Source organism: Melospiza melodia, chromosome 17 (assembly GCF_035770615.1).
Source record: "Melospiza melodia melodia isolate bMelMel2 chromosome 17, bMelMel2.pri, whole genome shotgun sequence".
In the NCBI taxonomy this organism is placed as follows: Eukaryota; Metazoa; Chordata; class Aves; order Passeriformes; family Passerellidae; genus Melospiza; species Melospiza melodia.
In genome coordinates this window covers 1,063,212-1,076,679 of record NC_086210.1, presented here as the reverse complement: position 1 = coordinate 1,076,679, position 13,468 = coordinate 1,063,212, and the positions used below count along the sequence as shown (strand labels likewise).

Here is a 13,468-nt window from a genome sequence, read left to right as displayed (position 1 = left end):
CATTTCAGGCGTGGGCGTGTCAGGCGAGGATTCCCGCGCGCGCGTTCCGGGAAACGGCGGCGGCTGCCGGGAAGGCACTGGGCCGGCATCGGGAGCACACCGGGACCGTCCGAGGGCGACACGGTCCGGACCGGGACACGCTGCGAGCAGCACCGGGGCCCGCACGGGCCCCCGGGACTGCCCGGAACCACCGGCGAGAAGAACCGGGAGCAGGACCGGGAGCCAGAAGGACAGACCGAGACCCACCGGACACAGCAGAACCCACCGGTCCCCGTGTCCCCGATACTGTCTCCCCCCATTCGCCGGTTCCTGGCCCTGCTGGGGCCCGAGGGCGGGCGATGGACGCTGGTGGGGAGCTGATGTCGGCTTCTGCTCTCGGTACGGGGGGACCCCGACCGGAGGCGCAGGACCCCTTTGAGGGGCTTTGGGATCCGATTTGTGGGTTTGGACATAACAGGACCCCTTTGAGGGGATTTGGGATCAGATTTGTGGGTTTGGATATGGCAGAACCCCATTGAGGGGCTTTGGCATCTGATTTGGAGGATTTGAACACAGCAGGACCCCTTTGAGAGGCTTTGGGATCCGATTTGGACATAACAGGACCCCTTTGAGAGGCTTTGGGATCTGATTTTGAGGCTTTTTGGACATAACTGGAGGGGGACAGGATGCCGTGGGGGGTTGCAAGGCCAATTTGAGGGGTCAGGACCCAATTTGGGGGAGGCAGAATCTGATTTGAGCGAGGTCAGAAACCAATTTGAGGGGTCAGGACCCAATTTAGAGGTTTTGAGCACCCAGTTTGGGAAATCAGGATCTGATTTTGGGGTTCAACACACAATTTTGGCAGTGGTCAGGATACAATTTCCAGTCCTCTTCCCTCAATTCAGGGGTCACCACCCATCGTGGTGATGCTGATGCTGTGTCCCCACCGGTGAGGTGGCCGCCCCCTACTTCACGGGCCATGTCACCGACCTGGTGGCACAGGAGGAGGACGCCTCAGGCGCTGTGTGGCCCCTGGGGCTGGGTAGGTGGGTGACACCGGGTGAAATAAACAGGGCAGGAGACTTTTTCTCCTTTTTAATGCCTTTATTAAAAGTGATCAGCTCAAGGTTGGGAAGCTCGATGGGTCCGAAACTGCTCCCAGGGTGACTCGGAGGAGGAGGAAAGTGCAGCTTTGTCCACTAAAGGGCAGAGCTGGGGGTCCCACCTGTGACGGTGTTCACAGGGGTTCTTGGATGAGGGAAGAGATGAGGATCTGACTCCATGTTTCAGAAGACTTGATTTTTTATTTTATGATATATATTACATTAAAACTATACTGAAAGGATAGAAGACAAGGTTTCATCAGAAGGCTAGCTAAGAATAGAATAGGAAAGAATGATAACAAGGGTTTGTGGCTAGGACAGAGTCTGAGCCAGCTGACTGTGATTGGCCATTAATTAGAAACATCCACATGAGACCAATCACAGATGCACCTGTTGCATCCCACAGCAGCAGATAATCAATGTTTACATTTTGTTCCTGAGGCCTCTAAGCTTCTCAGGAGAAAAAATCCCGAGGAAAGGATTTTTCATGAAAAGATGTCTGTGACACTTCACCTTGGCAGCAACTGGTATAACTGGTTCACTCTGCAACCCTTTTTTGCCCAAAAAATTGGCAGATTTTTTTATTTATAACACCCCTGACCCCTTTGTCCATCCCCGCTGAGCCATCACAGAGCTGGGCTGTGACAGCCTGGCAGCTGAGGTCTTTGCTCAGGGTGAGAGGCAACAAAGGTTCTCAGCCTCTCTGCAGGCTCGGTACTTTGTTCCTCACCTCCAGACATCACTCTGATCTCTTAATTCTGTATTGGCTCGTTGTTTTGGGGTTTTTTTCGGTAAGTTTGGTGGGGTTGCTTCCCATGGCATGCTGGTCCCGAGGTTATTTTGCATTTTCTCTGATGCCCCCCCCCCCCCCCCCCCATATCCCATCCTCTCACTGTTGGGAGAGAAGGGCCATCAATTTAGCCTCAGGCAGGGCCATCCCGATACAAAAGAAGCGATTAACTAAAACGACTGGTGATTACAATAACAAACAGGTAGAACTTCACGGTGACTGTGTTCACAGGGGTTCTTGGGTTGGGGAAGAGATGAACATCTGACTCCATGTTTCAGAAGGCTTGATTTATTATGTTATGATATATATTACATTAAAACAATACTAAAAGAACAGAAGAAAGGATTTCATCAGAAGGCTAGCTAAGAATAGAATAGGAAGGAATGATAACAAAGGTTTGTGGCTCGGACAGAGAGTCTGAGCCAGCTGACTGTGATTGGCCATTAATTAGAAACAACCACATGAGACCAATCACAGATCCACCTGTTGCATTCCACAGCAGTAAATAATGTCAATGTTTACATTTTGTTCCTGAGGCATCTCAGCCTCTCAGGAGGAAAAATCCTAAGGAAAGGATTTTTCAGGAGAGATGTCTGTGACAGCCTGACTGCCTGTTCTGACAAAAGCCTGTGCTCTAAGAAACTGCTGCAGCCCAAGACAGAGATAAAGGGGGGGCCCTTGAACTCTGAAACAGAGAGAGAGGCTGCTGTGGAAAGCAGGGTCAAAATGACCCCAGGAATTCTTTCTGATAAAGAAAAATTCACAGGAAATGTAACAGGAAATCAGTAGAATGAATATGTATGAACTTGTTGTGAAATTGCATGCAGATGTATTTGAGAGGGAGCTATGTGACTGTGTTCTCAGGGGTCCAAGGATGAGGGAAGAGATGAAAATCTGACTCCGTGTTTCAGGAGGCTTGATTTATTATTTTATGACATATATTATATTAAAACTGAGCAGCCCAGCTTCTGTCCAGGCATTATTTCTTCTAAACAGCCCATTATCGGTCCAGGGATTATTTCTCCTGAGCTGCCCAGCTTCTGTCCAGGGATTATTGATCCCAAGCACCCCAGTTTCTCTCCAATGATTATTGATCCCTTGCCTGTAGGGTTCCTGCACACCTCAGTACTCCTCAGATGATTGAGCAGCCCAACTTCTGTGTGGGGATTATTGATCCCAAGCAACCCAACTTCTGTCCAGGATTATTGATCCTGAGCTACCCAGCTCCTGTCCAGGATTATTGATCCTGAGCAGCCCAACTCCTGTTCAGGGATTATTGATCCTGAGCAGCCCAGCTTCTGTCCAGGGATTATTGATCCCTTACTTGTAGGGTTCCTGCACACCCCAACACTCCTCAGGTGATTTAGCACCACAGTAGCCCCTGGATGCAGAGACATTTCTCCATCACATTTAAAAGAAAAGTTCAGGTGGGTTTTCCAATGAGCAATGTGGATTTCCCTGGAGTTCAGCAGCCAGGATCACATACCCCAGAACCAGAGCTTCTGTATCCCTAGGTGATGGCACAGGGAATATCTGCTCTGCTGCTCACAAACAGCTGCAGCTGCTTTGGGTGCCTGAACATCTGCAGTGACAACTGCACCCAGCTGTTCCTGCTGCAGGGAGCGATTTTGGGAAAACATGGGCAGGATTGAGATGCTGTTCCCAGGTGCCTTCTAGAGCAGTATCTTTCTGGAAGGAATGAGCTCCTGAGATTTGTTTTGCATTCTTTTATAGAAGAAAAGAAATTTATTAAACTGTTGGTTTGTCCAGTGTCATTGGAGAGATGGCACTTTCAGCCTCCAATCCATGGTCACTTTTAAAAACCTATAAATGTTAGTCAGAAAATAAACTTCCTTTTCCTTCACCTTCAGAATCCCTGAAAAGAACTGCTGCACCTCACCTGCACCTGGGTGCTGGGCCCCAGCTCCTGAGGGCAGCATCATCTCCCGGCTCACCTGTGACACAGGTACCAGCTGGGGAGTGAAAGAGCTGGGGCTGGGTGATCCCAGCGACAAAATAAAGCTATGCCTGCTTTTAATGTACGAATTGGTGTTAAAAAGTGTGAAAAACGCTAATCACGTGTTTTTAAATTTTCAAAAAGTTGAATGATAATAAAATGGTTATAAAAATAGCAATATAATTAGAGTAATAATAATTTGGACAATTTGGATTAGGACAATAAGAGACAATAGAAGCAAAGAGTTATGCATGTCCGGGTACCTTTTTCTGGGCAAAATAAGCCTGATAAAGGACACACGTTAACAAGGGATTAACCCTTAAAAAACAATAACCTGTTGCATATTCACACACCTCATACATGATGCATAAATTCCATTCAAACACAGGATTCTGTCTGGTCAGTGTCAGCTTCTTCCTTTGAATCCTGACGGCTTCTTCCCGAGTGAGGCGGGAAGAAGTTCGTTTCTTCTGATAAGAGAGCAATAAATTCTCTTTCTCTGAAAGATTGAGGTGTCCTTTGGCTGCTGACTGGTGTGCGTCCTTTCTTTTAAAAAAAAAAAGTATCTTACATAGCATAGTTTCTATTTTAACGCTTTGTTACAATCTACAACTAGATTTAACACACTACTTAAGAAAACTAATACAGCATCACTTTCTAACGTAACACACAAAGTATTCGTTTGAATATCTGCCAAGAGCCAATCAGAAACCGCGCGTTATTCAAAATGCCCATTGCGTTGGGTGGAAGACGCTGATTGGTGGCGGGGCAGGCGGAGGCGGCTGCGGGCGGGTCCCATTGCCAGCCCGGCCCTGCCCGTTCCGGCCGCGTGTCCCTGGCAGCGGAGCGGCGGCGGCGGCAGCGGGTGCGTGGTGCGGGCCGGGCCCGGGGCTGGTGCAGGGCTGGGCGGATCCGCGGTGCCCGAGCGGGGCTGGGGGGGCCGGGCAGATCCGCCGTGCCCGAGCGGGGCCGAGCATGGCCGGGCAGATCCGCGGTACCCGATCGGGGCCGGTGCAGGGCTGGGCCGATCCGCGGTGCCCCGAGCGGTCGCTGCCCCGAGCGCGGTCCCCGAAGGGCGCTGAGGCCCAGGGCCCGGCGAGGCGGCGGAGGGCTGAGGGCGCTGAGGGCGATGTGGGCGGCGGGGCCGAGCCGAGGCCGCGGGAAGAGCCGGGCCGGGGCGGCTCTGCCCGGGGTGGGTTTTGCTGCCAACAGCGGCACCGGCTCCAGCGCCGGGCCAAGGGCTGCTGTGGCAGGGCCGGGCTGCAGCCACAGAGAGCGGCCCTGGGCGCTGGAAACGGCGGCTCCGGGCTGGGAGGGCCCCAGCAGCAGCAGGAGGAGGAGGAGGCGGCGGTGGCCGGGCCCGGGATGAGCGCTGGCATGTATTATCTGAGCGGCTCTGATGTCTTTCACGCTTTAGCTCTAGAATTACTCTGAGGCCCGGCCCGCCCCCGATCCCTCTGGCAGTGCAGCTTTTCCCACTACTGGCATCGAGTGCTCAGGCCAGGCTGGGGCGCAGCCTGGGGAGAGGGCTCTGAGGCAGAGGGGGAATTTTCCAGAGGAGAAATCCATTTGGATTGAGGTGAAATGTGCATCTGTGAGTTCAGTCTGCAGCTTGCTGTTTAGTCTGACTGTGACTGTGTTCACAGGGGTCCAAGGATGAGGGAAGAGACAAGGATCTGACTCCATGTTTCAGAAGGCTTGATTTATTATTTTATGACATATATTATATTAAAACTATACTAAAAGAACAGAAGAAAGGATTTCATCAGAAGGCTAGCTAAGAATAGCAAAAGAAGGAATGATAACAAAGGTTTGTGGCTCGGACTCTCTGTCCGAGCCAGCTGACTGTGATTGGCCATTAATTAGAAACATCCACATGAGACCAATCACAGATCCACCTGTTGTGTTCCACAGCAGCAGATAATCAATGTTTACATTTTGTTCCTGAGGCCTCTCAGCTCTTCAGGAGGAAAAATCCTAAGGAAAGGATTTTCCATAAAAGATGTCTGTGACACTTATGCATAGTAAACTTTTTTCCCAAAGAAGTTTCCATATTCCAAGAGCTGTTTAGCATGGGTCCTCCTCAGTTCCACCTTTTTAGGGCATGTGTATTCCTTGGTTGTGGTTTTGGTCCTTTCTTATCATCTTCAGTTTTGGCCGCTGCCCACACTGCCTTCAGAGGATGAGTGCTGATAGCTGGTAATTAACAACAGAAATAAAAACTGTATCTTTATAACAGTTTTTTTAACAGCACCCATATAGAAAGTTATTTTAACAGCACCCATATAAAATCCATGTTAACATTTGCACAAAGCCAATACTGCAATCTATAGCAGGCCAAGGGCCGGGCGCCCCTTGGCGGCTCCGGCCTGGCAGAATTTTGGGGGTCCCGGTGTTTGGTGCCGGCAGAGCACCAGCGCTGGGCCGGGGGTGCGGGGGACCCTCCCTGGGGGGGAGTCGGGCTGCCCGGGGCAGGCGCTGCAGCACCAGCCCGCAGCCACGGGGGGATGGCCCGGGCCCGGCAGGCTGGGGGCTGGCACAGCGGAGAGGGGGCCCCGGAGCTGGGGGAGCCTCTGCAGCCTGCGGTGTCAGACGCCCCGATAAGGGGGAGCCCAGGAGCCTGGAGATGGTGGCACCATGGACAAGGGACACCCATGGTGTGAAGAATGCATATTTTATGATTGGCTCTTTGCAAATATTAAAACGAATATTATGTGTTATGTTAGGATGTTATGCTGTATTGATTTTTTAATTGATTTTTAATTGTGTTAAATATAGTTTAGGTTATAACATAATGTTAAAATAGAAACTGTGTATGTGAGGTATTTTTTAAAGAAAGGAATGAGGTACTCACAGCAAGATGGCAGCCACAGGACACCTAAATCTTTCAGAGAAAGAGAATTTATTGCTCTCCCATCAGAGGAAACTAACTGCTTCCTGCCTCTCTCAGGCTTGAAGATGCTGTCAGGATTCAGAGGGAGAAGCTGACACTGACCAGACAGAATCCTGTGTTTGAATGGAATTTATGCATCATGTATGAGGTGTGTGAATATGCAACAGGTTATTATTTTTAAGGGTTAATCCTCGGTTAATGTGTGTCCATTTTTGGGCTTATGCTGCCCAGAAAAAGGTACCTTGACGTCTGTTACTCTTTGCTTTTGTTGTCTCATATTGTCCTAAATCCTAATTGTCCAAATTACTAATGCTCTAATTATATTACTATTTTTATAACCATTTTATTACTATTAAACTTTTAAAATTTTAAAAACAAGTGATTGGCGTTTTTCACCCTTGGGTACCCTGGGTGCTGAAATGAGGACCCTGCACAGGCAGCACCCCTGGGCCCCTCTGACTCACCTGGGGAGCCCAGGGAAGGAACCTCTGGGATTGCCCCAGCAGCCCAGAGAGAGGGGACACCAATACACACTGGGGCTGCAGGAGCCCAGACAGGAGGGAGCCCCTGAACTGCAAAGTAGGGAGACCAGAGAGGGGAACTCCTTGGTGGGTGTTTTTTTGCTGAATTTTGGTGGTTTGGGGTTTTTTGAGGGTGGCTGAATCCTGGTGGTCTGGAGGTTTTTATGGACATCAAACACCTGGTGAATTCTAGAGATGGAGTCAGGCAGGAGGAACAGCCAGTCCCCAAAATCCCACTCTTGGCATCCCTCATCCCCCTCTGCAGTCCTCCCTCTAACATCTTTAAGCCTCTGGGAAGAGCCCAAAGGGATGGAAGTGCCTAAAACGCTGCTGAAGTGCCTGAGCTGCTCTCACCTGTGGATGTTCCTGTCCACAAGCCTCTCCTGGTCAGTGCCACGGGGGGCTGGGAAGGAATTTAGGGGATCCTGAGAGGATTGGAAGGGGTTCTGGTGGCTCTTGGCTCCATTTGTGGTGCTGGGAAGGGGTTAAGGGGGCTCTAGAGGGGTCTATGGGAGAGTTTTGGGAGTTCTGGAAGGGCTGTGTGGCTTGGAGAGAACTTGGGTGGGTCTTGGCAGAGGTGGGAAAGAGTTTTGATGGATCTTGGGGCCATTTCTATTGCACAGAGTGGTTCGGGGTGTGGGGGACAGCAGGGATCTGGGGGCTGGTTTGATGGAGCTGGAGTGGCTCTGGGGCTGGGAGGGGGTTTTAGGGCAGTCGTGACCCCCAGACCCCCAGAGCTGCCCCCAGACCCTGCGCACAAGGTGCTGCTGGGGGACAGGGGCTCCATGGAGGGGTTTGTGTTCCTGGCACTGTGGGAGTGAGGGGGGATCCCCAGGGGCCGTGTGTGACCCCTGCATGCCGGTGTCACCCCCTTGTCCCTCCCCACAGGGCTGCCCCAGCTCTGCTGCCCCAGAGAGAATTTGGGGAGGGGGCAGAGGGGATGAGCAGCCCCTGCTGGGGGATGGCCCCAGCCCAGCCCCTTTGTTCAGCACCGAGCTGGGCTGGGGCTGCAGGAGGAAGAGGCCGATGGGAAGCAGATCCTGCAGCTGGGACAGTGCTTGGGGTCAGGGCAAGGTCCTGCCCTGCACACCTGGCTCAGGTGTGACCCTGCCTCAGCAAGGGAGCGGGACGTTCCCATCCCCACTGATCAGGGCTGGGAGCAGCACTTGGAGCACGGATGTGGAAATACTGGGAGTGACTGGGAGCTCACTGACAGGGTGAATTATCCCCCCTTCCCCTTCTGAGGCCACCCTGCCAGCTGAGAAATTCCCCTTGTGCCTCGGCCTTGGCCAACAGCTGCTGGGCTCGATTCCTCTGCAGCTCATCACAAACACTGTCTGCTCCAGGCACTGCTGCTGCCCAACCAGCTCCTGGTTCCTTTAGCAGCAGCCCTGGGAACTGTTTCTGTTCCCTCAGTGGCACAACATCCCTGTTCTCACCCTGCCAAAGAAAGCTGTTGGTGCCAAGTGCGGCCAGGATGAACCATTGCTGGGACTGAAGCCCCTCTCTTGGGGCCCTGCTCCAAAAGGAGCCCTTGGAGCTCTCCTGGGCCAGCGACTCCCTCTGAGTAGGGCCTCTCCCAGCTGGGAACTCCCCTGTTTGCTGCACTCGGGGATCCTGAACAAGGACAGAGCGTGGGCTGATCCCCCCACTCCTCCAGGCTCAATCCTTTGCCCGCTGGGGAGATGCCAAAGCATTCTCAGGGAGCATTGCCTTCCCTCAGGGGAGTTGCTCACAGGCGCCTTGCCCTGACTCTTTGTGTCTGTGTGCACACAGGAGTGCCTGTGCTGGGGAAATGTGGCAGAAATGCTGCTCTCTGAGGGGTTTGAGTGCCTTGGATAATTGAGCCACTCAGGCTTGTAGGTAAGGTTAAATCACAAGCTGTAAGTGAATTTAAATGCTGCTAAGAGTAGTTCTTAGTAACTAAGTTGTTACCTTTAATATAAGTTATAAGCTAAGTTAAATATTGTAAAGTGTTTTTCCTCTGTTAAATTGCAAAGTCATAGGTTAAATTAGGTTAAATGCTGTTACACTCTGCTCTTTTGCTAAATTGTGAACTTGAAGGTATCAGTTAACATTAAGGTACAAGTTAAGTCCTGTTAAGTTTGAGCTCTGTTAAGCATTTAGGCTGTATTCCTTTTATCCTTGCCCTCACTGTCTTTGTGTCACACACACAGGGACAGTTCTCAGTTCATTTCTGGTTTGATTACCTGGACTCTGTTTGGTTTTGTTGTTGCTTTGTTTCCCTGGTGTGCCTGAAGTGTCCAGTCAGGAGCAGAGTGACTCTTGCCAAGGAACTCTGTGCTGCTGTCCCTTAATATTAAATCTGGTTTTTGCTGCTCCCTTGCTGGGGATTTTTTCAGCGCTCTCAAGCCCTTGTTGGTAGCAGGGTGAAGGAGCCCTGGCCCAGGCTCTGGCCCTAGGGGACACGGGGACGCTGCCGGGGGGTCCCTGTCCCCCTGTCCCACCCCCAGGGCCCAGCCCCCCGTCTCCGTGTCAGGCTCTGGGGTCGATCTCGTGGAACATCCTCTGGGGGAGGCTGTGGAGCCGGGGGCGGGGGGACCCAGAGGGACGGGGAATCCTGCTGTGCACAAGTAGGGTTGGACTGCTCTGGGGAGAGCTGTGAGGGGGGCTGGGGCAGAGTGACCTCCCCAGGGACCTCACACAGCCCCTGTGATGTCACACAGACCATGTGATGTCACATAGCCCATGTGATGTCACATAGCCCATGTGATGTCACACAACCATCTCTGTGATGTCACACTGCACCTCTGATGTCACACAGTCCTGTGATGTCACATTGTCCCTGTGATGTCGCACAGCCATATCTGTGATGTCACACAGTCTCCTGCTTTGTCACAGAGCCAACTCTGTGTCACCTTGTGATGTCATACAGAAGTGCTGTGACATCACAGAAGACCGATGACACAAAGTCACCCTGTGATTTCACAATCTGTTCTCTGATGTCACAGCCTGCTCTATGATGTAACACAGCCACTGGGTGATGTCACAACCCACTCTGATGCCACAGAGCCACCCTCTATGATGGCAGACTCTGCTCTCATATCCTCATATCCTCATATCCATATAGTCTCATATCCTGCTCTGTGATGTCACAACCGCCTCAGTGATGTCACAGAACCCTCAAGAACTCAGTTCTATTGAAACACTGAAGTTTCTTGGACTTAAAATAGATCCCTGTGAGGGACGCAACTGAGGAAGTGTCCCCAGGTTCCAGCTAGAGCAGAACACTGGAGGCAGGTGGGGACAAACAAGGCAAAGGTGTCTCTGGTGCTGAGCACACCTGGATGTGTTTGAGGAATGCAAAGGGCCAAGGCCTGAGCCCCAGCCCCTGGCCAGGCAGATCCTGTCCCTCCCTGCTTCCTCAGGGCTCTTCCCGGGATGGGCACTGGCATGGGGGGATGTGCAATGCCAGGGGCAGGAGCATGGGGCGGCATCTGCCAGGCTGCTGAGCAGGGACAAGGAGGCAATGAGGCCCCAGGCCTGCAAGGGTCACTTGTCTCCTCCTGGCCCCAGGGCCAGCAGCCATGGCCAAAGTGCTGCCCAAGTTGGCTCTGGCAGGGCTGTCTTGCAGCTGCTGCCCATCCCTGTGCCCTGTGCAGCCCAGGCTGTCCCACGGTGTCCCTGCCCTGTGCCTCTGTCCCTGCAGGCTGTCGGCATCCCCCGGCTGCCCCACCTGGCTGGGCCCTTCCTTTGCTGACAGCTCTGCCTGGCCACTGCATGGTGTTTGGATTGACTGATCAATTAGATCAAAGCTGTATTGGACTGTCTGAAAGGGGATGAGTTTCTTAATAAGTACAGAATGATATGATGTAATGTAGTAGAATAAAGCGATGGATCAGCCTTCTGCAATCATGGAGTCAATGCTAATTATTACCTGGCTGGGAGCCTGCAACAGCAGGCAAATACTGCAGTACTGATAAACAGAGGTACAGCCAGGGGAGGGAGGCAGGTGGAAAAGGCTTTGTGCTGTCCCTGCTCTGAGGGGATCCTCAGCACGGCCCTAAAGATCTGCACATAGGAGAAAACAATGAACACAAAACAACCAAATACCAAAGACTAAGCATGATGAGCCCAAGTTCCCTGAGGCTGGAGTGTGAGCAGGAGAGCTTGAGGATCTGGGGGATTTCACACAAGAACTGGCCCAGGGCATTGCCATGACATAGGGCAGGGAAAATGTATTGGCCGTGTGCATGAGAGCATTGAGAAAGGCATTGGCCCAGGCAGCTGCTGCCATGTGGGCACAAGCTCTGCCAGGGGGCAGAGGGTCCTGTGGTGCAGGGCTTGGCAGATGGACACAGAGCTGTCGGACCACATGAGGGTCAGAAATGAAAGCTCTGCTGTGATAAAGAACAAAAAGAAAAAGAGCTGAGCAGCACATCCTGAGTAGGAGATGGTCCTGGTGTCCCAGAGGGAATTGTGCATGGCTTTGGGGACAGTGGTGCAGATGGAGCCCAGGTCAGTGAGGGCCAGGTTGAGCAGGAAGAAGAACATGGGTGTGTGCAGGTGGTGGCCACAGGCTACGGTGCTGATGATGAGGCTGTTGCCCAGGAGGGCAGCCAGGGAGATGCCCAGCAAGAGGCAGAAGTGCAGGAGCTGCAGCTGCCGCGTGTCTGCCAATGGCAGCAGGAAGAAGTGGATGATGGAGCTGCTGTTGAACATTTGCTGTAGCTGCACTTGGGCACCTGTTCATGGAGAAAGGGACAGTGAAGGGTTAGAGGAGATACCAGTAACCAAAATCAAAGCAATTTCCCATACACCCTCCTTTGTAACACACAGAGACATGCTCTTGTGTTGAAGAGTTCTGATGTTTTCTTTTTAAGCTCTTTCCATGTACTTCCTGGTATTCTTGGATATCAGAAACCCTCAGCATTTCTGCTGCCCTCTGGTAGAACAGAGTGATTTCCCTGAGGCAAGATAATGAGTGGAGACTGGGGGCAGATGATCTGTCACTTCATTCTGTTTGCAGTTCCTCTGGGCTTTCACTTTTCTCAGGTGGAGGATATTCACAGTCCCACGTTTCTCTTAAAAACCCCCAGGCACTGCTGAGCGCAGATGGATCCATCACAGCCCAGCTCCACATTTGTAGCCAAGGACTCACATTGCTCATTTCACCAACCCAGCAGCATTTTCAGTGTCACACCTCTGCCTTTCCCCATGGATCTTATCACTGAGAGATGTTCTAGGACAGGTTTGCATGCTGGGTTGAAGCTCCCGGCTTGGACTGAAATCTCAGAGGGACTTCCAAGTGTCCTTATGCTGGCATTGGATGAAGGGAGATGCAGCTCCTTTCCTGGCTGCACTGACAGCATTGCCCAGAGCCAGGCACTGGAGACAGTGTCACCCTGAGCCAGCGGTGCCCCCTCCAGAGCCCCCAGGGCTGGGCAGCTGCTCCCAGCCCTGTGCTCTGCAGAGGGAACTGGGCCCGGGGCTGCAGAGCTGCCCCACGGCTCTGCTGCAGCTCTGCCTGCACAGGAGGGGCTGCACGCCTTGGAGCCTCGGCCCTGAGGGCAGAGGCTTGGCTGGGGCACAGGAGGGAGGGGGCTTGTTCAGAGGGAGGGGCTGCACTGGAGGGGATCCTGTGGACATCTCTCAACTCACCCTGCCACAGCATTGCTGGGTTTTGTTTTCTCTCATTGCCTGATCTTCTCTCTGCTTGCTGGAGATTTTCCTCCTGCAGGGGTTTCCAGCCTTCACAGACCCTAAATCTCTGTGCACTCTCCCTGACCCTACAGAACCCTGCCTGTTTGCAGGGCACTGTCTGGGGGCAGGTTCTGTTTGCAGCTTGGAGAAAGAACAGCTCAGACTCAGCCTGATGACTCCAGCAAGGGTGATGCTGCTGCTGACCATAGGCAGAGTGGCTGAAGGCACATCAGGGATCTCCTGTGAACCTATTGATCACTGAAAGGAACAGTTCAGATGTCTCAGGGACTTGTCAAAATTCATAATCGTCCTTTAATATTTATCCCCCCCTCTATGTCATTCTCCAGTATTAGGAATCTGAAGACAAAGTCTTAGGAAATGTCCTCATTTTTATCAACATCCTTGTCTTGGAAATATTCTGTGACTGATCAGAAGCCAACAGCATATCAGAGCTTCATGAGCATTTCACCTCCCCTGCACCAGAAATACTCAGAGATGTACTCACAGAGTCTGTAGGCATTGGGATGTTCCAGCTGTAGGAAATCACTCCAGGAACGGCAG

General features: G+C 52.2%; 1 non-coding gene across 1 annotated transcript; it reads left to right on the top strand.

The window, feature by feature from the left end:
* The first annotated feature begins 5,186 nt into the window (after positions 1-5,186).
* Positions 5,187-5,269, top strand: LOC134426084 (small nucleolar RNA SNORD45). The gene has a single exon (XR_010029862.1). It is a non-coding gene; the product is annotated as a small nucleolar RNA SNORD45 (small nucleolar RNA).
* Positions 5,270-13,468: the final 8,199 nt, after the last annotated feature.